This window comes from Lissotriton vulgaris, chromosome 4_1 (assembly GCF_964263255.1).
Source record: "Lissotriton vulgaris chromosome 4_1, aLisVul1.2, whole genome shotgun sequence".
In the NCBI taxonomy this organism is placed as follows: Eukaryota; Metazoa; Chordata; class Amphibia; order Caudata; family Salamandridae; genus Lissotriton; species Lissotriton vulgaris.
This window is the reverse complement of record NC_141691.1, coordinates 2,111,948,701-2,111,973,080: the sequence shown is the minus strand read 5'-3', so window position 1 is coordinate 2,111,973,080 and position 24,380 is coordinate 2,111,948,701. Positions and strand designations below refer to the sequence as shown.

At 43.1% G+C, this 24,380-nt stretch overlaps 1 protein-coding gene across 1 annotated transcript in view; it reads left to right on the top strand.

Moving 5' to 3' along the window:
• Window positions 1-5,145: 5,145 nt before the first annotated feature.
• Window positions 5,146-24,380, top strand: part of LOC147725145 (GTPase IMAP family member 9-like) — a 146,204-nt gene continuing 126,969 nt past the window's right edge. Inside the window, exon 1 of the mRNA XM_086967120.1 lies at window positions 5,146-5,166. The gene's annotated coding sequence lies outside the window, so the exon portion shown is untranslated. The remainder of the gene's footprint in view (window positions 5,167-24,380) is intronic.

The following is a 24,380-nucleotide window of genomic DNA, read 5'->3' as shown; positions in this document are numbered from 1 at the left end:
GAGAGCAGCGGGGGACTCCTGAGTCAGCCCGGTGAGTAGGGGGGGGACGTGTAAATACTGTGTTTTTGGTGCATCAGGCTAGCGAGACAGGAGATGGGCACTTCGAGTGTGTGGATTCGAGTGTGTGGATGCGCGTGTGTGACTGTGTGTGTGTGCCCGTGAGTAGGTGGGGGTGGGGGGGGAGGGGGGTGAGGGTGTGTGTATGCAGTGTGTGTGCCTGCGTGTGTGTATACAGCGTGTGTGTATGCAGAGTGTGTGTGTGTGTGTGCGCGCAACTGAGAACTGAGAGAGGCATGGCTGACTGAGATCGGAGATGTGCACGGCTCCGGGGGCTGGGCGTGCGCGTTCACGCTGGGATATCGGCGCTCGTCCACCTGTGAAGGTCGCTTCAGAGGCAATTTGGCAGCAATAGGTCTACGAGACCTAAAAATGAGCGCAACTCCAGCATCACAGTCTCCATGTTGAGTCAAGTAGGCTTTGATTGCAGCTCTATTAGGTGTTGCAATAACTACTGCCGCCATGATCAAGAGATGAGAATAACAACTTAGGTGTGGCAGCACAATAGTGAGTATAACAAGTAAAAAAAAAAGACCTTTTAAAATTCAAGCTTGAAAAACCTATAAAATATTACAATATAGGAGGAAACACCGTCACGACCGTCTTCAGAAACAGAAATGAGGGGATTGTGGAAAAGCGCAAGCACTACCCAAGTGTCTCGCAGATAAGAACCAGACCAAACGTTGGCAGCGCAATGTTCCAGGGATTCTGCACAACATGCATTTCTGCAATATTAAAGCACGCGACTTTCAGCAGTGCAGCTGTGTGTCATATTATGTCTAAGTGCTAGGGACTGCCCAGAACAGAATAACAATGGGCATTGTTTATCAACCTTGTACATCGTGTGCAGACTAAACCCCAGAGAACAGCAGAAGAACACGAAAAGCAGTCAGTTCTCATGTGAAATGCATAAACAAAATCTTGCAAAATTAAAGCATGTACTAGCGGGCGCAAAAAGAAGCCTCATGACAGTGAAGCTCATGCTAAATTAGAAATGTCAAAAATGAACCTACCAATAATACAACAACAGTATTTTTTGTAAACACTTGAGTGCTTTTTTCATGTGTGAAGGCCTTTTGTGGTAAATGCACCTGCTTTGTACTTTCCCCAATAAGCATTAGCTGGTCTCCATAGCTACAGCTTGAGAGTTTTGGTTATCAGGGACCTGAACACTATCCCTAAGGGTTGCCTCGACTCTGTGCACAGAGCCTCACCATAGGTGGGCACTATATACTAAATAAACCAGCCTCCTATATCAAGTAAATGAACCCCAATAAGAAGAGGGTTGCCATGCATTGCTATACCATTCCCATTGACTTAGAGTCATAGAGAGGTTACTTTTAGGGTTGGGCAGAATTTGATTCTGCCAATTCCATGAATGACATGCAATTCCTCGCAGAGTGGTCATCTGGTACTATTTTTTAGCACTAAATGCACCTTTCATCCAAAAATACATGTGACGATGCATTTTGCGCTAAGAAATAGCGCTGCCAAATAGACTGCTGTGCATCCCCCTCAGCGTCCTTTAATACTCAGGGGCATATTTATGAGAGGTGTGTGTCATGTTTGTTACTACGCAAAGTGGTACATGCATGACACAAGTCTCTGAGTCAGATTTATGAAGCCACGCTTTGCATTTGCGTGGCTTTGAATGGCTTCAAAAATCTGGAGTAAGGCAACCCAGCACAGATCACTGTGATGCCTTTCCCTGCACAAGGGGGGCGTTCCATGAGCATTGCAGTGGGTGTTACCACACAACTCCCATGGCTTTTGACGTATCCCCAGATTGACAAGGTCTTGTAAACCTGGGAATGCTCCTAAATCTCACTCCTTCGTAGGTGAGGCGTAACGAGGAGGAACATTTTTATTTCTTCTTGTTTTTCCTCTTTCCACACATAGAAATGAAATGAAATCTCAGGATTGTTTATGAGCAGGTAGGTTCCCATTCCTGAACAAAAACAATCCTGCTTACAACACATGCACAGGGAAAAGGGCAGGAATGTGCTGGATTGTATAAATGTGGTACATTCCTGCCCTTTCTTGTGATACAGGGCAGTGCAGCTAGGTGACTGTCTGTGCCACAAAACACGTAAATATACCTCTCAGAGTATGTAAGCCTTATATAATCTGAGTATGTAAGGGCACTGAAGGGTATGCACAGCAGTGGAGTCAGTGTTATTTAAAACAGGGCCAGAAGATGGAGCTGTCCCCCTATATTTAAAAAACACTGACCCCACTGCTTAATTTGGGCAGGTAAAACTGAAGCATTTCGGTGGAACAAGGTTCGCCATACTAGGCCCCAGATAAAGGGATTCCCTGCCTCCAGAAATCAGATCCTGAACAGACCTCATGAGTTTTAGAAGGCTCCTAAATACATGGTTATTTAGACACTCATACAAGTAACATTCCAGGACTAAAGCACCCCTTAGAGTAGCACCATGAAACCAATCTGGTGTAAGTGCCTTTACAAACAATTTATAACATAATCAACTTTAAAATCTCTCCTGCTTTGAAGGACAGTCTTTCCAGAAGAAGAAGAGAAGGAAAAGTGTACGCTTCAAATAAAGAAGGGTGCCACCATAAATCTTTAAAGACCAGACTCTTAATCACATTTGGTATCTGGAAATAAACTATAAGAAGGGGCGGTTGAGAACCCAAATGTTGTCATCTGCCAAGCAGCCAAAACAGATGTTGTGATGAGAAGAAACTCTGCAAGACTTTTTCCTGTGACAAAGACTGGGGGGCAAAGGCATTCTAGTCTCCCTTCTGGGTGATAGGACATCACCTAGGGAAAGCAAGAACACTTGCGCTCGAGCCTGGAGCACCCATACCTTCCTGCTTGCCAAGACCAGTGTGCCATGTGAGGAAGAGGAGAACACAAGAGTTAGTGAGGTCCAGTGGGGAGCCCTACCCAGAGGTGTTAGGAGATGGCTGTGACCTGATAAGGTTGTTTCCCATATGCATGAGTAAATTGGTGACCTGTGTATGACAAGAGAGTGCTGATGTGGACTGTGCTGTGCATCGAGTGCTGTAAGGGGTGCCCCAAACCCATACCGCCTTGTTTGAATGACCCCGTATGCCAGGGGGCCACTGTAGGAGTAATTTTGCAGACAAAGTGCCAAGACAGGTGTGAGCCTCAGAGGTGAACCCCTATGCCAGGAAGGGTCACCCTGGTAAATATGATTGAAGAGGAGAGATCTATTACCTGCCAGCGGGTACTTCAGCAACTCTGTATGCTAGGAGGGGCTGTCAGTACCCAGTATTGCCAATTCGAAAGTTGCCCAGGAAAACTGAAGCTGCGACCCGCAGTTTAAAATTGAGCACCAAGACCTGCCCCCTGACTCACCCTGTGGACTCCAGAGGATGCAGAAAGGACTTTGCTTCAATGCAGGGACCCTGAACCTGAACCTGAAGATTTGCCCTGTCTACCCTATTGGGAGAAGCTAATATTACCATACAACAGCGGAAAATCTGAGCGCCTCGAATTGTTGTTGAGGCTAGCTGTGCTGCTGAGGACAGAGCCTGCACATAATGTGTGCTGCTGAGTGTCCTGTGAGAAATTCAACGCTGAAGAGGATCTGAGCATTGTGAATACCCGCAGGAGAGGCACCAGCTGAAACGCTGAATGCTTCTGTACTGCTGGAGTGCTTAAGACTTGAAACGGGCCTGCCGAGCCCTGGGAGACTCGCTGCGATGGTGCTGTGGTACAATACACATTTTGGACTATTTTCTAGCAGTCAAAGGGGTCCTTGAGTAAGGCCTACCAGTAAGTATTCCCTGGATGCAACCATACCTGAATGGATAATAACCCTGAACACATTGTAAGGAAGAGGATGGGACAGGGAGTTGCCAGATGAACACTAGGGCCTCAACCTCAAAGAGATTGTGTTGTTGCCTACCAATGTCATCTACACTGTAAGCTATGAGTCATGTTCACTAACCTGTAGCTACACTTCCCCCTGAAGAAGCCTTTGACTACTCGTCCACAGCTACTACTAAGGGAAAGGGCAGAATCAATCATGAAATTTAAAGCATGCTACTCACCCGTGTGGGTCTCAAGGTGTGGGTGGGGGGGGGGAAGGTGCAGCTCTGAGTCATCCGAAAAGTCAGGTCTTGAGGCTCTTCCTAAAGTTGCAGAGTGGGGGAGCATCTGACGTTTACCGGTAGCTCTTTCCAGTCCTTGGTTGCAATGTAGGAGAAATCTCTTCCATCCGCTCTGGTTCTGCGAATGCTTAGGGTTTCTGCTAGGGCAAGGTGATGAATTCTTTTGGGTACTTGGCCCTGTTACACAGGATCCATAGTAGGTTGGGAAACGAGGCAGCAGGAGTAAAAGGCCTCAACCACAACAGTTGGGCCCAATAGCTTCTGCATACCCTGTGTCTCTTTGAAAGGGGATCTGACAGAGGGTGTTCCAGTTCAACCAATTCTCTGAGAGTATTTGGAGCCAGTTTTTTCTTTTTTAAATGAAAGCACTATGGAATAGTAGACACAAGCGCTCTTTCCAAGGTGCTGCCTTTACACAGTTCAAATTTGCAGCTTGTATGGGTAGACTTGTTCTAACAGAAACAAGGGACTTAATTATCCTACCCTGTGCTTTTCCAAAATCCTTCGTTATCTACAGGAGCACATTAAATTAGGTAAGAGCATTAGAGCCATTTTGGCACAGGTAACTTCAAGAATAGACACTATTTGTTTCTCTAATATATCCTCACTTATTTCTAGTAATGCAGAAGTTTTAAAAGGCTATGCCGTATGATTGCAGAAATGTGAGACTATAAAGCATTATGAATTTCGAAAATCAGAGTCTGTACTGTCATCTGCCCTCATTCAGAATTTAAAAGCTTTGCTGTCTTGTGTGCCCATTTCGGATATCAAAATATGTGCTGTATCATGTGACCCTATTTAGAATACCACAGACTGTGTGTGTTGTGGAGTGAGATCAGCACCCTAGTGTCTCCTTGAGTATGAATCTTGCATGTCTTTAACCTAACTTACATTCCACAACTTATATTAAACCTATAATGCTGCAGAATCTAAAATCTGTTATGTAAACTGATGTCATTCTGCCTGTTCTTCTGTTTTGCAGGATGTTAGAAGCACCCTGAACAGGTAAGGTTGGTTTATTGTCCTCTTCTCAGTGTGTAAGGAGATGGTCTGGCTGCAGTGTAGAGATGTCAGTACTGAACTCACACAAATCCACACAAATCCACCCTGCTACCAAAGCAATGCTACATCATAACATGTTATTTTGTAGGTCACATCATAGCTACTCTCCTGTCTTTCAAAAGCTCCAAATGGTATTTAGACCCCCCAGTTTGCTCTCAAAACATCAGCAGTCTTTAAAAACTCTTTTTCATTCTAAGAAATATTAGTTAAGTTCTCAAAAACACAACCTAGGGGCCTCTCAAACTCCTAGTCTTATGAAAATGCCCCCTGAGCCCAGGGAAACGCTCATGTATACAGAAAAAGTATCATATACATAGAAACTACCTCATGTTTTCCACAACCCCAGTGTACTCAAAACCTTTTTCAATATTTCTGACACCCTTGCCAATCCTCACATTTCCCTCTAGTGTTTTGAAACATCATTGGAATTTTCTAAAAACCACATCCTCTTCTATGCATGTCCCAGCCTTTAGTAAGGAGCATGTGTAGGTCCCTGGAGGGCTAATACCACAGATTTTTGCCCTAGGTTAAGAAACATGCATAAGGTATTCATTATGCCTCTCTGACCAGGAGTGGCCCTTGTATCCAGAGTTAAGTTTCAAATGATTTCTGGTTAATTAGAAAGTATATGAAAGCAACTCACTCTGAGATAACGACGGGTATAGTAGAGAGACATATACAACTGTACAGACTAAAGCAAAGTAAGACAGTTACAATATTATAATACATTTAGGACCCGATCCACAAAGCTAAACTTTGACCAAATGTCTAAGTTTCCAAATGTTGGTATTCACAAAGGTAAACTTAGATCAAAGTCCAAGTTTACTATTTTCGGTATTCACAAAAGTATGTTACGAGTAGTATCTTCATGTCTGCGCTCAGGCAGAGTGTCCACACTAGGGCCAGAATCTCCGCACTCCCGAGGCGGAATCTCGGCCCCAAGTGTGGAGATTCCAGTCCCTAAGTGCAGATGTAAAGATGCTACCCTTAACTTAACTTTGTGAATACTGAAAATCCTAAAATTAGACTTTTGGTCTAAATTATGTTTGTGATTTATACCCTTGGTATTAGCCCTAATGTTTCACATTCAGAGGTTTATGCATAATGGTACATTACACACAGATGCTTTTTATTCAGGAGGCAGTGCCAAAACATGATTCACCCACTTATGATTAACACTAAGGCTTTCCTAAAGGAAAGGTTTTAGAGCCGTTATTAAAATGTAAATCTAACCTCGACTTCTATGATGATGTGTTTGTCTACCACGTGTAATGAACTGCACATCAAGCTATCAATTGCAGATCCAGCGAGTGTATCCCACAGACTAATGAGAAGTGTTTGGCGTACAGCACTCTCTAAAAGGAGAGGCAACATAAAACGGACAGGGATTATATCAATAGTCATTCTATAAAAAGTACACCTTACACTTTCTCTTCTGTGCCACTCATTGTTAGATTTAGGTGCTTTAATATAGATATTAATTCCGCTAAATAATTTCTAAATTAGTGCCTTCATTTATTTTTACTCATTCTTTAGTAATATCTCAACGTTCCTCAAAGAGCACCTCCAGTCCTCAAAAAATCAAATCTGTCCCTCTGAAACCCTTTGTTGTCCCTCAATGACTTCCCTTCATCCCACAGCTTCTTCAGGGGTCAGCGTCAAACCAATCCTTGAACCTTTGAAATGTTTCAGAAACCTCACTTCAGGCGACAGAGAGGGTGTGGAGGAGATGAAGACTGAAGTACTCAGAATGAGAAAGGAGGGGAAAAGCGAGGTAGAACAAGAGACAAAGGTAGTTGAACAGTAAGGGAACAAGAAGGAGGGAGAGATGCAGAGGGAGGTATAGAAGAGGCAAGTGAAAGAAACGCAGGCAGGAATTGGAGAGGGGGTTATCTGCCTGCTAGTGGCAACATTTCACTTTTGGAGCAGCCCCAGAATTCAGTGCATATAGTTTTGAATAATCTGAAAGCAGATTGGGTCCTAACAGCTTATCCTCCAATTCTATGCTGAGTGGCAGCTGGAAGCAGTTAAAAAAAAGAAATTGAAGAAAAGTTAATTATACATCCTAGGGTGGTGTTATAAGCAGCCATTTAGAAGTCAAAATAAAGATCTTAGCCTTGAAATGTGATATCCACAAACAGAATTTGCAGCAGGGTCCAAAGTGCAGGACCTCAGAGACCTCAAGTTGCAGGATCTGCGGGACTCCAAGGTGCAGAACTCCTCAGAACCTCCAGGGTGATGTCACTTACCATGTCATGAGTGATGTAATATGTGATGTCATCAGCAGTGCGTTACACGAGCAAGTTATAGTGAGTCCAACTAACTATAACGTGGGAATTTCATTGGTTTTATGTCAGTAAAATTTCCAGCTAACTATAACTGGTGTGAAACCTATGGTTTTTTCAGTGAATTTAATAAGTTTTTAAAATGCTAATTCCTAACTATAACTGGTGTGAAACCTATGGTTTTTTCAGTGAATTTCAAAGGTTTTTTTAATGCTAATTCCTAACTAAAAGTCTCACTTTATAAGAAAGACTGTTAGCGCTCTAGTTCTTCTTTAGAACACTCTGGTACATACTATCATTGGGCTATAGTTGCACTACATCTAGCTGATATTTGGGCTACATTTGTATTTTTTTGTCTCTGGTGGCCATCTTTGGGCTACATTGGGCTACATTGAGCTACATTTGGGCTACATTTGGGCTCTAACATATATAAAGCCCAAATATGGACAAATATATATTTTTTAAAAGTTAATTTTCTTAAAAATAACTGGAGCATATATCTTGAGACATAGCTATCAGTCCTTACAATTTTTAATTTTTTACTTTTTTATTTTTTGTCTTGGAGCGCTTCCGGTGCGCGCCCCGGTGAGCGCCCTGGAAAGCATACTATTTTGAAGCGCCCCAGTGCGCGTACCGGGAAGCGTCCCGTTAGCGCCAATGTCGCGAACGGAAACAACATCGTGACGCGTCGCGTCGCGTAAGCGTAACGTATCGCGTAGCCGCGTGATGCGTTGCGTAAACGCACCCGGAAGCACTCCGCGGCGCGGCCCGGAGCGCGTAACGTAAGCACATCGGGTCATGTGACTTGAAAATAACACTTTTCATTAGTTCTCCAAATAACATCGTGACACGGCGCGTAAGCGTGACGTATCGCGTAACCGCGTGATGCATCTTATGACGCGCTGCGTAAACGCACCCGGAAGCGCTCCACGGCGCGGCCTGGAGCGCGTAACGTAAGCGCGCCGGAGCGCGTAACGTAAGCGCAGTGGGTCATGTGACTTGAAAATAACGCTTTTCATTGGTTCTCTTCATTTTTTTTCTCCAAATACTGAATGCCCCCACCTTTTTTCCTCATTCTTACTTTCTTCATTGAGAGAGCAAGAGCTATTTTGGAGGAAAGAATGGCTTCACTTGTTGCTGCAGCTGGTGGGCCCCCATCACCCAGAAAAGAAGGTCCACCACCACAGTATCTTGGACGACAAGAAGAAGAAGAGGAAGAAGAAGAGGAGGATCAACATCAAAGGGTCTTCCTCCCAGAACAACCAAGACAAAGGCACGTCAAAGTGCATTTCATTTGGCAATTTTTTTCTTTTCCAGATGACCAAAAAAAAGGTGAACGCCCTGAAAGTCACCTGTCTCATCTGTTCTCTCCAGGGGCAATCCCTCAAAGAAATATTTTTTTGGTAACTATACCATGATCCGCCACATGGAGAGGTGGCATCCTAATAATTTGGCCCAGGCTGAAGTCCGGGAACTTCGGCACAACCCACCCCCTGTGGCCAGCACTTCCTCTTCAGTACCCTCACTTTCTGGACCAGAAGAACGGCAAATGGTGCCAAATATTCAACCAAAATTTGGCAAGGTCAAATTTCTTTGCAATCAGTGTGGCAAAACTTTATGCTATGGTGAACTTAGCATCACCTTAATAAATACTGCTATTGACAACCACAAATGCAGCAAGGATAGAAAACAATAATTCTTTTCTTTTTTTTGCTCCAGTTGAGCCATTTCCAATTCCCTGTTTTTTGTTTGTTCCTTCAAAAAAACTCCAAAAAATATAAAATTGTTCAAAAACACAAACATTTTTTAAAAAACTGTCATATGGATACTTCATTACATATATTGCGTTAAGTTAGCATGAGTGTATTACATGTTTAAACAGCCGTTTTTCCTTCGGCTTCAGTTTTGCACACGACACGTACTTGTTGTTGTAGCTTTCAACCTAGAAGCGGTGAGGTGTTTTATTTGAGAATAATATGTTATTCCTATGCTATCAGCTTTGCCTCGTACACTTGGTACAACTGTCTGCACACTGAGAGCTGCACACTCTAAGATTAACCTAACACAAGGTTGCTGGGAAGTCTGATCCTCGCACCACATTAGACATTAGACATAACACAAATAATGTTGATGCCAACATTTTGGGCTCTACGCGGGTTTAAGATAGAGTTACACGGAATGAACGAATACACTTGGTGCTGCGCATGAAGAGAGCTGGTAGCTGCTGATGTGAACTGCTCCTACTGACATTGAGAGGTATGGGGTCGCCCTGCTAAAGCCCGAATGAGACCTTCCTAGATATAAAATAATATGCTAGATAGGGTGCGCGAAATATAGGTGCTAGAGATTTCTATAGGTTTTGCATTATATCATGCTAGCACCTTTTGCTTACTATGGATTAGTGACTATGCTGCTGACTATGGTTTTTATAATCTGCATTTTGGTATTATACAAGATACTGCGTTTGAGAACTTTGCATTGAATAATAAATATTTCAAACTTGCACTTGTGTTCTTTGACTCTCAGTTTTGGTTTGAAATGATTATCTAACGAAAGAGTGTTCATGTGTTCCACGACTCCTGAGGTATTCTAAAGATCATGTTCTGGTTTGTCTAATACATGTATCATTCCATAATGATCCATGAGACACTGTAGCTAGCTAGGTAACGAGATGTCTGACACTGAGATGAGTTTTGGATCATCCTAACTCACTGAGGTTCTAGATCTCTATGCACAGTTCTGTGGGAGAACGGAAACCCTGCTACATGGCGCCCAACGGATTGGTTGGCCGTATTTCATGACACTCGAGTAGTATAACATTCAAACCTTAACACCTTCATACCCGTTTCCGGTAAACGGTGGTGTCGGAAAAACCTACCTATTTTTAAAATAGGTCTTTTCAAGCTTGAATTCTTCATTTAAACGGTTTCTTTGAATTACTACCCAGTTGTGCTACATACTGTTCTTAGTCTCTTTTCACTTCCTTTGCTACCATGGCCGTGGAAATTGCGCAGCATAGCCGCATCGCGGTTCGCGACCACTTGCGGACATATAATGTCCCTGTGGACGGCTTGGCTGTGGTTCTAGTGGTGAGTGCGGAACATGCGTACCCGTACGAATTATTTTATTCCTGGGTAACATTTCCGGCTGTGGACGCTAATTCGGGCGTCTTCCATTCATACACTGCCTCGGCAGTACCGGCAGCTTATGCTCCGTACAGGGCACTGGAAGTACCTATAGACGCTTGGCAGCACGGAGTTTGGTTTGGTGGCGCCCTACCCCATTCTTTGAACGCTATGAGGTTAGGTCCTTTGTCCATTCCGGGCACAAATTGGCCCGCCTTGGGTGGATTTACTCCTCATCCTAATCGCGCCACGTGTAACGTAGCCGACCTGAGGCGTCTTCATGAGGTCTCGGTTGGAGTGATTAGAGCGCTTGTTCATTACATTAGTCGTAATATTCAAGGCGCAGCCCCCGCAGGTGCGCAGCTTCGAGCAGAACAGGCTGGTTTGAAAATCAGTCCTGTCTTGGTGAATTCCGTTATGGGCAGAAAGCCAGATAGTACGGATGAATTTCCTTACTGGCTTGCCGAGAAATTCGACCAGTTAGAGGCTGTGTTTCCTAATACGACTCCGAGTGAAAAACACCGGATTCTTACGCTTAGTTTGCCGAAGGAAATAGCCCCGGAACTTGCTGACTGTGAGACATGGGGTAAGACATTTGCAGCGGTTTACTCGAGGTGCTTTGGCACACCTTCAGTTTCGAACCTGTCTGAGATCCTCAAACGTGTTCAGGATGATCACGGACCTGAGTCGGCGGTTGAGTTGGGTATGCGCCTGAACGGTTCATTTGAGACAGTTTGCGGTATTATCCTTGCCAATGTAAAAGGGGATGCAGTGAACTTTCAGGTGGCCAATGGTCTGGCGTTAGTACCCGATGCCGAGAAACCCCGTCAGCTGGCAAGAATTATTGTGGCGGCTTATAAAATGGTTGGCCGCAATTCTAAGGGTGCGAAGGTTTTTCTTGAAAAAGAAAAGAAGAAGCCCCAGGGGCAGTCTTCGGAAACAGGTGGACAGCCCAAGTCCAAAAAACAAACTTGGCCCAAAAAGCAGAATAGGGGTAAGCAACAACAACAACAGACACAGGTCTCTAGTCCGGCGCCTTCACAACCTGTGCAGTCAGAGCGAGTTTATGAATTGCGCGATCGCGCTACGATTAAATCGCCTGACAGATATCAGGCATCTGACCAACGCTCTCCTCGTTCCTTTCAGGACTCATCGGCTCCGTCAACCGGTGGTGGAGGGGGCGGCAGGGGCAGGGGTGGTCAGCAAGGACGTGGCCAGCCCCGCACGCGAAGTGAAGGGGACCAGCGGGACGACTCTACGCCAAAGAGACCACAGTTTGCCAAGAAGAAAGTCGCTGCCTTAACGGCGCATCGATATGCCCCAGATAGTGAGAACGCGGCTTCGGAATCTGACGTGGGCTCTGACCTTGCTGGACAGCGCGGCGGAGATTACCATAGTGAGAGAGGCCCTCCGTCCACTGTTGAAGGTGACAGCGACTGACACTTATGTTGTAATCGAGACAGCTGATACACATGTTGCTCCACCTGAAAGACTTTTTGAAATTATCCTGTTAATTGAAGGTGACATGCAGCGAACTGTAAAAGGGGTATTTTGGGAAAATCTTTCAGATACGTATGACATTTTGCTTTCGGAGGCTGACTGGCCCCCACCTTTTGTTCTCGCAGCTCCGCGAGGGGAGGAGGTAATCCTCCCCAGTTTCGCGCACACTGTACCGAGAGTGGAAGCGCTGCATTTTGCAGAAGAGTGGGCTCTGGCGCTTGCGCCGGCTGTGTACCGAAATCAGTGTGGCTGGGATAAATTGTCCCCTAGCCATGAGATTCCTTTACGGTCACAGCCTCAGCCACAACCCCAGTATCCCATACGACGTGAAGCTAAAGCTTCGGTCGCAGCTATCCTTGAACAATTGGAATATCAAGGTGTAATTGAAACGTGTGTGTCACCTATGAATAATCCCCTTTTTACTGTTAACAAGCCGGACGGCTCTTATCGTCTAGTTTTGGATTACCGGCATTTGAACTCGCATTGCCGTAACTGTGCAGTACAGAATACTCACGGCTCTGCCCTAGTGAATAGTCTTGAGCGTAAACGGTTCAAAACTACGCTTGACATTTCCAATGGTTTTTATGCACATAGATTAAATGGTCTAAGTTCCCAATGGACCAGTTTTACGTGCGGCGGCGTACAAAAAATGTTTAAACGACTCCCAATGGGATATAAAAATAGTCCTGGAGTGTTTTCCGCCCGCATTGTCTCTCTTTTGGAGCGATTCGATCCAGTTGCATGTTCGTATGTGGATGACATTTATCTCACAGACGACGAGCTTTGGGTGCATCTGTGTCGAGTAAACAGCATAATTTGTAACTTTGCAGACATGGGTTACAAGTTTAACTTTGCAAAATCACACATTGCGGAGTACACGGTGTTGTTTCTAGGTTATGAACTTAACCATGAAGGAAAGGGGTTAGCTCCTCATTTCCTGGAGAAGTGTGCGCAGTTGCGCTCTCCGACAACGCTGAAAAAATTACAGTCTTTACTGGGTTTTTTGAATTTCGGGAGGACATACATTCCGGAATATGCCCAGCGTATCAAGCCTTTATATGCCTTGGTACAATCATCTTTTTCCAAATCATGCTGGCTGCCTGAGCATTCAGCCATTCTGCAGTCCTTGCAGGCTGATTTGCTCGCTTCTGACTACTTACAGACCCGTGATAACCAGACCAACCTGGTGATAAGAATCATCCCGGGGACGGTGGGTTTCACGTACCTGACTTTTAATGAGGGGGATACTGTACCTATTGCTTACAAGTCACACTTGTACACTTCGGCTGAACTGCGTTTTTCCACTGTGGAGAAAGTTTTAACGGCTGTACAGATGGCAATTCTTAAAGAACGTGCCCTGTCGCAGGGAAAGCGCATGTTGGTTGTTACCCCGTGTCCTGCATTGGAGGCGGTCACGAAAGCCAGTGTACCTAATTCTAAAGCTTTGCACCCTCGGTGGATTCAGTGGGCTACATCCTTGACATCTCAGGATGTCACGTTTATTTTTGACGCCGCTTTACGGTCGCAGGAGTATTTACAGTATGAATTTGTTCATCCTGCTCCTTTAGCAATGCGGCCGTTGGAGGATTTCCATTGTATCATTTACACGGATGGTTCGGCGCAGGTTGCGCATGGCTCTAAACATGCCTACGTTTCCGCTTGCGCCATTGTGATCGGTGCAATGGTGAACGATGAGTTCAAGTCCAGTGTCGTGCACACGCAGACGCTTGGGGACTGCACCGCACAATTAGCAGAGCTCCGTGCTCTTATGCTCGCATTGGAGTACGCAGATCCTAGTGTGACGACTTTAATCGTAAGTGATTCTTACTACTGTGTCCAGTCTTACAATGAGAACTTGTTCTTTTGGATTCAGAATGATTTTCGTGATTCCAAAGGTAGTACAATAAAACATAAAATGATCTGGGTCCGAGTGGCGGAACTTAAAGAGAAACTGCCACTCGTGTTTGTGATTCATACTCTCGGTCACCAGCGCGTGGGAGTCCACGCTGTTGGCAATTCGCTTGCTGATGAGGCAGCGAAGTCTGCGGTATCAAAATACTTAGTTGCAGCGGTCACGAGGTCCAAGAGTAAAATAGATGACGACATCTTGGCGGCTGTTGCTGCCACAGCGAAGGGAGGTAAATATCCTGCGGGTTCCCTTCGAAATACACATACCACTTAAGTCCCGATAAGGTTCCTTATGTGAAAATTCCTGACGTTGGAGAGCGTCTGGTTCCCAACTCGGATCGCAGGGCTTCTCTGATTACAGCGGCTCATGAAGGTGTGGCGTCTGCGCATGCGGGCGTCTCAGCCACTGTATCACAGCTACAACAGAGGTTCTGGTGGCGGGGACTGTACAAACAGACGCGCGATTATGTCCTTATGTGTGACATTTGTCAGCAGATTAAGCCTTCTACTGCTGCGCGTCCGCCTCAGACACAGTTGTACATCTCTAATAAACCACTTGGTTGTGTTTATTTGGATCACTGCGGTCCTTTTTCTTCTGATACTGCGTATAAATACATCTTAGTAGCAGTTGACTCATGCACACGCTTTGTATGGGTATGGCCGCATCGAAGCGCTGATTCGCGAACTGTCATAAAGGATTTGCGTGTCTTTGTGGGAATCTTTGCTTGGGGTACTTTCCATTCGGACCAGGGTCCGGCTTTCGCCTCTAAGGCGTATAAGGATGCTATGGTTTCGTTGGGAGTACAGGTGAAGTTTTCAAGCCCCTACAGGCCTGAGGGCAATTCTGTAGTAGAGAGAATGAACCGCGACTTAAAGCAATCTTTGACAGCACGTGTTATAGGCACTGGTAGAAACTGGCTGACCCACCTCTATGGCGTGCAGCGTGCGCTTAATAATCTCCCTAGAAGGTCTCTGGGTGGGCGGACCCCATACGAAATGCTCTTTGGTATCAAGATGTACGTCCCTGACCTTGATGGTGCAGACTGCCAGGCCCAGGCCGCGGCCTTTGACGTAGATGAACATTGCAATGTTTTACAGGATCTACAAAAGACCAGAGACAGTCTTGCAAAGGAACACTTGCCCTCCACGTCGGATGATGCGTTGCAGATCCCGGTAGTTGGCTGGCTACCCCAGGTTGGAGAACTGGTTCGAGAGAAGATCGATAACAAGAAAGAGTTTGGTCCCTCATTTAGAACGCCGGTTCGAGTCCTTGGACTGAAGGGCACAAGAACAGTCATTTTACCACCACTTCCAGGTCGTAAAGAAAACAGATTTATTTCTATTGACAATGTCAAGATACACAGGGTGGCCGATTCTTCATAGTATGACACCGGCTGCTTCCTGTCCTTCCATGGTGAGGAACTCTGTGCTGGCTATTACATCTGGTGCAGATCAGGAGGTGTCCCTCGAGATGCCTGCTATATCCACTCCTTTATTAAATACTATTCCTCTTGCTAACATTGATGAGCGGACATATGCAGATCCTGCTGATTTATCTATGTCTGATCTAAATGCTCGTTTGGCTAACCAGTCAAGATTCTCTTTTGACTCTGATTCGGAACTTTCAAAGAAACCATCGACTATTGCAAAATATGCCACGTTGTTTAAAAAACATTTTTTAATTCCACCTTGGACCTACGTTTGGCTGATACTATTTTCATTTTATCTTTTTATGTCAATTGGTTTTGTATTTTATTTTTTCCGCTTGATTGATGGCCATTATGTGAAAGAAAGAACAGGAATTCGGTACCTTAATGGAACATTGGCCCCTCTTTCCTCCTCACATTCAGCACACAGGCTACGGAGAGACTTGAAAACAGTAGAAATTACTGCTTGGCCTGTCCTTGATGGGATTGTGTGGGATGCGGTTAGGTTTCAGATACATGGCCCCACAGAAGTTATTAATGTTCCTAATGTGCTTAGAGTAAACATGGGAGATGTGGTTAAACAAAATATTCATTCTGATGACTGGGATCTTCAGGCCGTAGAAGCATTGTTCTCTGATTTAAAATATTATTCGGCCTTTGATGCTGAGGATTTGTACTTAGATTCTGTCAATTATGGGGATTTGTTTTGTTATCAACATTATGGAAATCATTTCTTACACAAGACAAGTTCCAGGAGGGTTCCTGTGAATTACACTCAGTGGGAACATTGCCCTGCTCCTTTACAGGGGAGCTCAAGTACGTTTCTGGGAAAATACTCTTATTTTACAGACTTTAATCAATCAAATCCTGAGTCGTTTTATTTTAAAGTAAACCAGAAATTCATGCCCAAAGTCAGATTAACTGATACAAAATTGCTGTATTCAAAGTCCTTTCTAGAAAGGTTATCTGTAGATGGCTATGAGTTATGGAAGGATACTATTGACCTTAAATCGGTTTGGGGTACCAAAGATTGGCAGGTACAAGGCACTGAGGCTTTGCATCGTGCATGTCTCATCCCGAATCACATGTTGTTTTTAAATTCAACTATTTCCCAAACAACATGTTTTGGATTGGCTACATCTAAAAAATTAAATACCCCTACTATCCCTGATTTGGAAGAATATTCAGGTTGGAGTAATTTCAGTACATTGTCCATCAGTGAGATACAAGCACTTTTGCAGAACTCCTCCTTTAATGTTTCCCATTTCGACCCGGAGGGGTGGCTCTTGTGGCAAAGGAGCTCTGATGCTTGCCAACGTCGTTTTTTGGGTTTGTCTGAAGGGTTTACACACGTCAGGCCAGATCCCAGGTTTGAAACAGATCACACTGTTACTACTTATTCAGTAGGAAAATTGTGTCAGAACTGGTTACAACATTCCACTTTGGCTGCAGTTAAACTGCATCTGTCCCAGTTGAATGAAAATATAGACCTAAATGATTTTATAAAAGGCCCAGCTAGGGGTAGATCTAAACGCTTTCTTTATGCTATATACAATGAGATTTGGAAATTTTCACAAGTTGAGGCAGCAAAACGCCTGAGAGCTATTGATCAAGCAAATTTGGAAAAAGTGCTTGCAGTGGTCGATAACAGTATTAACATGCTTTCTTCCAGAATTTACACATTGGATAATATTGTTTCTTCTGTTGTTGATATTGTACATGATGAAGTGTCCACGTTATACCATGGTCAAAATCAATTGCGTTCTGTGATGCAGTTTGCATGGACGCTACAGACTCTTAAGGCTGGTCGAGCTCCCTGGACCTCATTGAACGTTTCATCCCTTTTTACTCCTTTTAATCTTACTGAGAAACAGCGCATGCTTTCAATGCGTGATGCTTCATTTTCTATGCTACATATTGAAAAGCTAGAGTCCTTGCCTTTCTCTGTTGCTGAAACCACTACTGCCACATGGCTTATACATGGATTAATTACATTACCGTTCCCTTTATATAAATTTACTAACTGTATGCGTTATATTGCTATAGGACGATATGAACCGCTAGGCAATGCATTCCTACATGAGGCATGGTCATTACCATACACATACAGATGTCTGAAAGATGGAAAAGAGGTTAATCTTAATGGTGAGGAATGCACACAGTCACCTGACCATTCATTAATATGCAGACACATTCAGTTACACGGTTCTTGTAATCAGGACCGCCCAAATTTAGCATGTGTTTTAAAAGGCACGCCAGTTCCAGCAGTAGTGCCCACATTTACATTATTAGCTAATGGTAGTTATTTGCTTTTAAACAACGAATTATGTTGTGGTTTATTAATTGGTGTGGCTTATATAGTTACTGTATCAGAGCGTGTAGTGTGCTGCAAGAACGTGTTATACCCACCCACGCATGGCTCTTCAGATGTCTCCATCTGGCCACGGATCCCAACCTTGGAAGCGAAATTCAATGGTTTAAGCAGAATAAGGGCCCTTTTGTCTCAAAAACAAGTGACCCTGAGTTCGGCCCGGGAAACTTATGTCCTTCACATAGCCAACACCCGCACAGAGGTGCAGGCGCTCTTAAACACTGATTTGCCATTTCATTTCTGCGAGCTGGTACACCAGATTTTTAATGCTTCTTCAACGACTGGCCTTGCACATTTTTTTAAACTAGTAAGCAGTGGCCTCGTGACTACGTTTGAAAAAGTTTTTGGTATCATTCCCACGTTTTTCCACACTATTTTTTCGAGTTTGTTTGGTGGACTACCTGTTTTGCTGGCTGTGGCCGCGGGCTTTCTGTTGGTGTTTTTCTTCATAAAACATGGATGCCCATCCTGCGCAAGACGCCGTTCAACGCCTCCTGACCCTGTGTCGTAATCGGATGCTCAATTACTATGGAACATTGCCGCTTGCAGCATTAAGCACGGCCTATAGATTGTCATTTCGGTTCACCGACTTCACGTGTGTCCAACCTGTGTTTCACTGCCTGAGCTGCGAGTTCGATTGGGCCATTGATTTATGCCTATGCTTGAGGACTGCTCCTGACGTCGATTTTGATCAGCTAATGCGTCCCGTTGTGGCTCACGAGCTGATCTGTTCTGGCGAGAGAATTATGGCCTTGGCAGCGATAAATGGAGTTCTGGGCCAATGGGAGACCTCTGCAGCGGCGAATGCCTTTCTGACACACAGCGATCTGGTGAACCCACCGAGTTGTCCTCTGACGTTGCAGGAGGATCCGATGCTGGAGGAGCACGTATGTTCTTTCCCATTGCTAAATTGGATGGCTGAACTATTTTCGGATGATAGCAGTGATTTCATACTGGAGGCTGTTGCAACTTTCTTTGCATATACTTTCCAATCGTGAGATGCCTGGAAGGAATGCTTTGTTGTGAAATAGAACTTTCCCCTCGCTGAATTGGAGGGATGGACTATGTTCAGCTGATGAAGAGTTCACTCACGTGATGTCGCTGGAGATAACGTCTAGGTGGCACATGACTTTGGATATCGGATAAGTGCCTTGGTTTTTTTTTTTTTTTTTTTTTTTTCTCTCTTACAAACATTTGAAAGGATGCGACCTGGTCATACATTTCATGATTTTTGGACCTGGCGGAAGACTTTTGGTTCAAGACTTTTGTTATTTTTTAGATTTGAGGCCACTGTAGGCATTCATACATATTCATTCATAAATATTTTTAGCTTATTTTAGCTCAAGATTATTGAATTTTGCTTTCAATTTTTGTATCTGATTTATTATTGCCTTTTCCCTTATGATTGGCGGTGCTCGGACCAATGGGGGGGTGTCATATGGATACTTCATTACATATATTGCGTTAAGTTAGCATGAGTGTATTACATGTTTAAACAGCCGTTTTTCCTTCGGCTTCAGTTTTGCACACGACACGTACTTGTTGTTGTAGCTTTCAACCTAGAAGCGGTGAGGTGTTTTATTTGAGAATAATATGTTATTCCTATGCTATCAGCTTTGCCTCGTACACTTGGTACAACTGTCTGCACACTGAGAGCTGCACACTCTAAGATTAACCTAACACAAGGTTGCTGGGAAGTCTGATCCTCGCACCACATTAGACATTAGACATAACACAAATAATGTTGATGCCAACATTTTGGGCTCTACGCGGGTTTAAGATAGAGTTACACGGAATGAACGAATACACTTGGTGCTGCGCATGAAGAGAGCTGGTAGCTGCTGATGTGAACTGCTCCTACTGACATTGAGAGGTATGGGGTCGCCCTGCTAAAGCCCGAATGAGACCTTCCTAGATATAAAATAATATGCTAGATAGGGTGCGCGAAATATAGGTGCTAGAGATTTCTATAGGTTTTGCATTATATCATGCTAGCACCTTTTGCTTACTATGGATTAGTGACTATGCTGCTGACTATGGTTTTTATAATCTGCATTTTGGTATTATACAAGATACTGCGTTTGAGAACTTTGCATTGAATAATAAATATTTCAAACTTGCACTTGTGTTCTTTGACTCTCAGTTTTGGTTTGAAATGATTATCTAACGAAAGAGTGTTCATGTGTTCCACGACTCCTGAGGTATTCTAAAGATCATGTTCTGGTTTGTCTAATACATGTATCATTCCATAATGATCCATGAGACACTGTAGCTAGCTAGGTAACGAGATGTCTGACACTGAGATGAGTTTTGGATCATCCTAACTCACTGAGGTTCTAGATCTCTATGCACAGTTCTGTGGGAGAACGGAAACCCTGCTACAAAACTGTTCAGAAAAATAATAAAAAAATATAAAACAACAAAAAGAATAAAAAAAAAGTTCTTTTCAGAACTACCTCCCATTTATAAAATATTGCCTAAAATTTTTAAACTAGCATTCTATTTTCTCTGTTGTGCGCTTCCCGGTGCGCTCCCCGGTGTGCGCACAGGGCGCTCCCTCCGCAACAATCGAAAAAAAAAAAATTTTTTTTTTGCCCCGTTAGGCCCTTTTAAAGCCCCCACATCACACCTAGGGGGTCAGGGAGGGTCTACTCTGCCCCCTTACGGTCAATTCCCCCTTTGTTTTGGCCACATCTTGTGTCTCCCTGGTCTCCCTGGTCCTTCCCTGAAAGTTTGGGGGGGATTTGTCAAGGGGGGCCGAGAAAAAAGGGGGGTCCCAAAACGCGTTTTTCCCATGTTAATTTCCATAGGGTGGTTGGCCTCACTTTTAGCTCGAACTGCTGAATGGATTTGCACGAAACTTGGCAAAATTGTAGGGACTGTTAGCCCGATGTGCCTTTGCTAGGTCTCAATATATGTGCTCCAGTGGATTTTGAGTAATTTAGGTTCAAAAAAAGATATATATCTGGGCGGAGCCTAACCACACATCTGATCTGATTGGCTGTCAGCACTTCATCCAAGAAGTGTTGGCAGCCATCTTGGGACCAATATACATGATAGCACCTCATTAAAAAGCATTGTAGTTAATAGAGAATTTTAGGACTTTAGTTACATTATAAATCATTTGTTGATGGTACCATACTCATTTTAGGAATTGTGGTGTGTTCTAAGGTGATTTTACCATGTGAAAAAACCTTCTGCTGTGATATCATGAATATTGTTTGAAAGAAAACTAATATCTCATGATTTTCCCACAGTGGTTTGGAAGGGGATCTATAAGCTAAACTGAAAGCATATTTTCTGTAAATTCACATTATCTTTCTCAGTCATGTGAAAATGAAGTCTGACATTCTCAGTAAAACATGTACATCCAACAAGGACAGAGACTGTCAGTTGATTCCTTTGTGTTCTACTGCAGCCTCCCAGAGTGTTCTAAAGAACAACTAGAGCGCTAACAGTCCTACTTATTACAAAGGTATGGCACACCTGAAGCCATCTTGATTGGAATAAAGTGGTAACTCTTAAAACATTTAATTTAAAAAGAAACAACATGAGGGGGTATATTTTGCCATAGAAAGTATGATTAGTGCTGCAGAATGAAAAATTAGGGCACATTTTGAGTGACTTCTCAAATCCTTTTCTATTTCATTAAAACATTCTGACATGCAGTCTCCCAAAATGGCCACCAGAGACAAAAGAGCCCAAATGTAGCCCAAATATCACCCAGATGTAGCCAAAGTATAGCCCAATGACAGAATGTCCCAGAGTGTTCTAAAGAACAACTAGAGCGCTAACAGTCCTACTTATTACAAAGGTATGGCACACCTGAAGCCATCTTGATTGGAATAAAGTGGTAACTCTTAAAACATTTAATTTAAAAAGAAACAACATGAGGGGGTATATTTTGCCATAGAAAGTATGATTAGTGCTGCAGAATGAAAAATTAGGGCACATTTTGAGTGACTTCTCAAATCCTTTTCTATTTCATTAAAACATTCTGACATGCAGTCTCCCAAAATGGCCACCAGAGACAAAAGAGCCCAAATGTAGCCCAAATATCACCCAGATGTAGCACAAGTATAGCCCAATGACAGAATGTCCCAGAGTGTTCTAAAGAACAACTAGAGCGCTAACAGTCCTACTTATTACAAAGGTATGGCACACCTGAAGCCATCTTGATTGGAATAAAGTGGTAACTCTTAAAACATTTAATTTAAAAAGAAACAACATGAGGGGGTATATTTTGCCATAGAAAGTATGATTAGTGCTGCAGAATGAAAAATTAGGGCACATTTTGAGTGACTTCTCAAATCCTTTTCTATTTCATTAAAACATTCTGACATGCAGTCTCCCAAAATGGCCACCAGAGACAAAAGAGCCCAAATGTAGCCCAAATATCACTCAGATGTAGCCCAAGTATAGCCCAATGACAGAATGTCCCAGAGTGTTCTAAAGAACAACTAGAGCGCTAACAGTCCTACTTATTACAAAAGTATGGCACACCTGAAGCCATCTTGATTGGAATAAAGTGGTAACTCTTAAAACATTTAATTTAAAAAGGAACAAAATGAGGGGGTATATTTTGCCATATGAATTATGATTAGTGCTGCAGAAAGAAAAATTAGGGCACATTTTGAGTGACTTCTCAAACCCTCTTCAATTTCATTAAAAAATTCTGACATACAGTCTCCCAAGATGGCCACCAGAGACAAAAGAGCCTAAATGTAGCCCAAATATCACCCAGATGTACCCCAAGTATAGCCCAATGACAGAATGTCCCAGAGTGTTCTAAAGAACAACTAGAGCGCTAACAGTCTTACTTATGACAAAAGTATGGCACACCAGAAGCCATCTTGATTGGAATGAAGTGGTAAGTCTGAAAACACTCAATTTAAAAAGGAACAACATGAGGGGGTTAATTTTGCCATAGAAAGTATGATTAGGGCTTCAGAAAGAAAAATTAGGGATCATTTTGAGTGACTTCTCAAATCCTCTTCTATTTCATTAAAAAAAGTCTGACATGCAGACTGAAACATGCACTTTGAATACCAGCAGCAGACGTCCCTGGTGAGCAGTAGCTTTACTACAGTGATCTAATGTGCAACTAGAGTGCTAACATTCAGAATTTTTGGCAAATGTGTGACACATCTGAATGCCTTCTTGATGGAACCAAAGTAAACAAGCATTGAAAATGCAATAGATCTCGCCCTCGTTTAAGTTAAAGCCATTCTGTTTGTAATGAGGTGGCTTTTTAGCTTTGCTTTTATTAGTGTTTTTTCAACTTTCATGTAAATAACATGCATCTGTATGCATATAAGTATATGTATGCATGCATTTATGTTTGTATTTATATAGATATACAGATGATATATGTTTATATATGTATGTATATATATATATTCACTGAATAAACCATAGGCTATAGACCATATATAGTTAGGAATTAGTATTTACAAAACCTTGAAAATTCACTGAAAAAACCATAGGTTATAGACCATATATAGTTAGGAATTAGCATTTACAAAACCTTGAAAATTCACAGAAAAAACCATAGGTTATAGACCATATATAGTTAGGAATTCGCATTTACAAAACCTTATTTTACTCACACAAAACCATTGAAATCCCATATATAGTTAGTTGCACTAACTATATATCGCGCACCCGCAATCCACTGCTGATGATGTCACATATTACATCATTCATGACATGGTCAGTGACATCACTGATGACATCATTGATGACATCTCAAATGACATCACTAATGACATCACTGATGACAACATCCAGTGACTGTATGTTTCTGTAAAGTTAAAATATGTCTTACATATTGAAGAATGAGTGGATGTATAAGTGTCTGGATGAAGGATTTAGTAGGTGCATGACTGACTGTATGAGTGAGTGATTAAATGTGTCTCACTGAGTGCATGGGTTAGTGACTAAACTGTCTTAATTTGTGCATCATTATGTCTGTTGTGCTGTAAACTGTTGCATGTGTTGATAAGTAGCTATATGAGTAACTATATGGGTTATTGATTGGTTGCCCAAGTATTTGTATGGGAGACTGAGTGTGTGTGTGGGTGGCTGGGAGGTGTATGACTCTGTGCATAGATGTGTGAGCAGTTGATTCACTAGATGTATGGTTTCAAAAGTGCATGTGGAAACAGCTGTATGGGCGGTTGACTGTGTGCATGAGTGTATTGGTGAGTGAATGGATATCTCAGTGCTACATGTCAAAGTAAGTACATATGTAAAACACAGTACATGTGAGAGTTGACATATATAAATAACTGTGCATAAGAGCCAGTGAATGTGTGAGTGGCTGTATGGATCATTGTGAACTTGTATCAGGGATTGTATAAGAGAGTAAATATGTGTTAGTATATGTTTGAATAAGTAAAGTTTGTATAACTGTATAGTTGAGGAAATGGAGGTGTGATTGATTCTTTGCATGACTGACTAGGTGTTTGAGTAACTCCATGGATGAGTGACAGTCTGTGAGTGTCTGTTTACACTGATTGTATCTAAGGTTATATTAGAG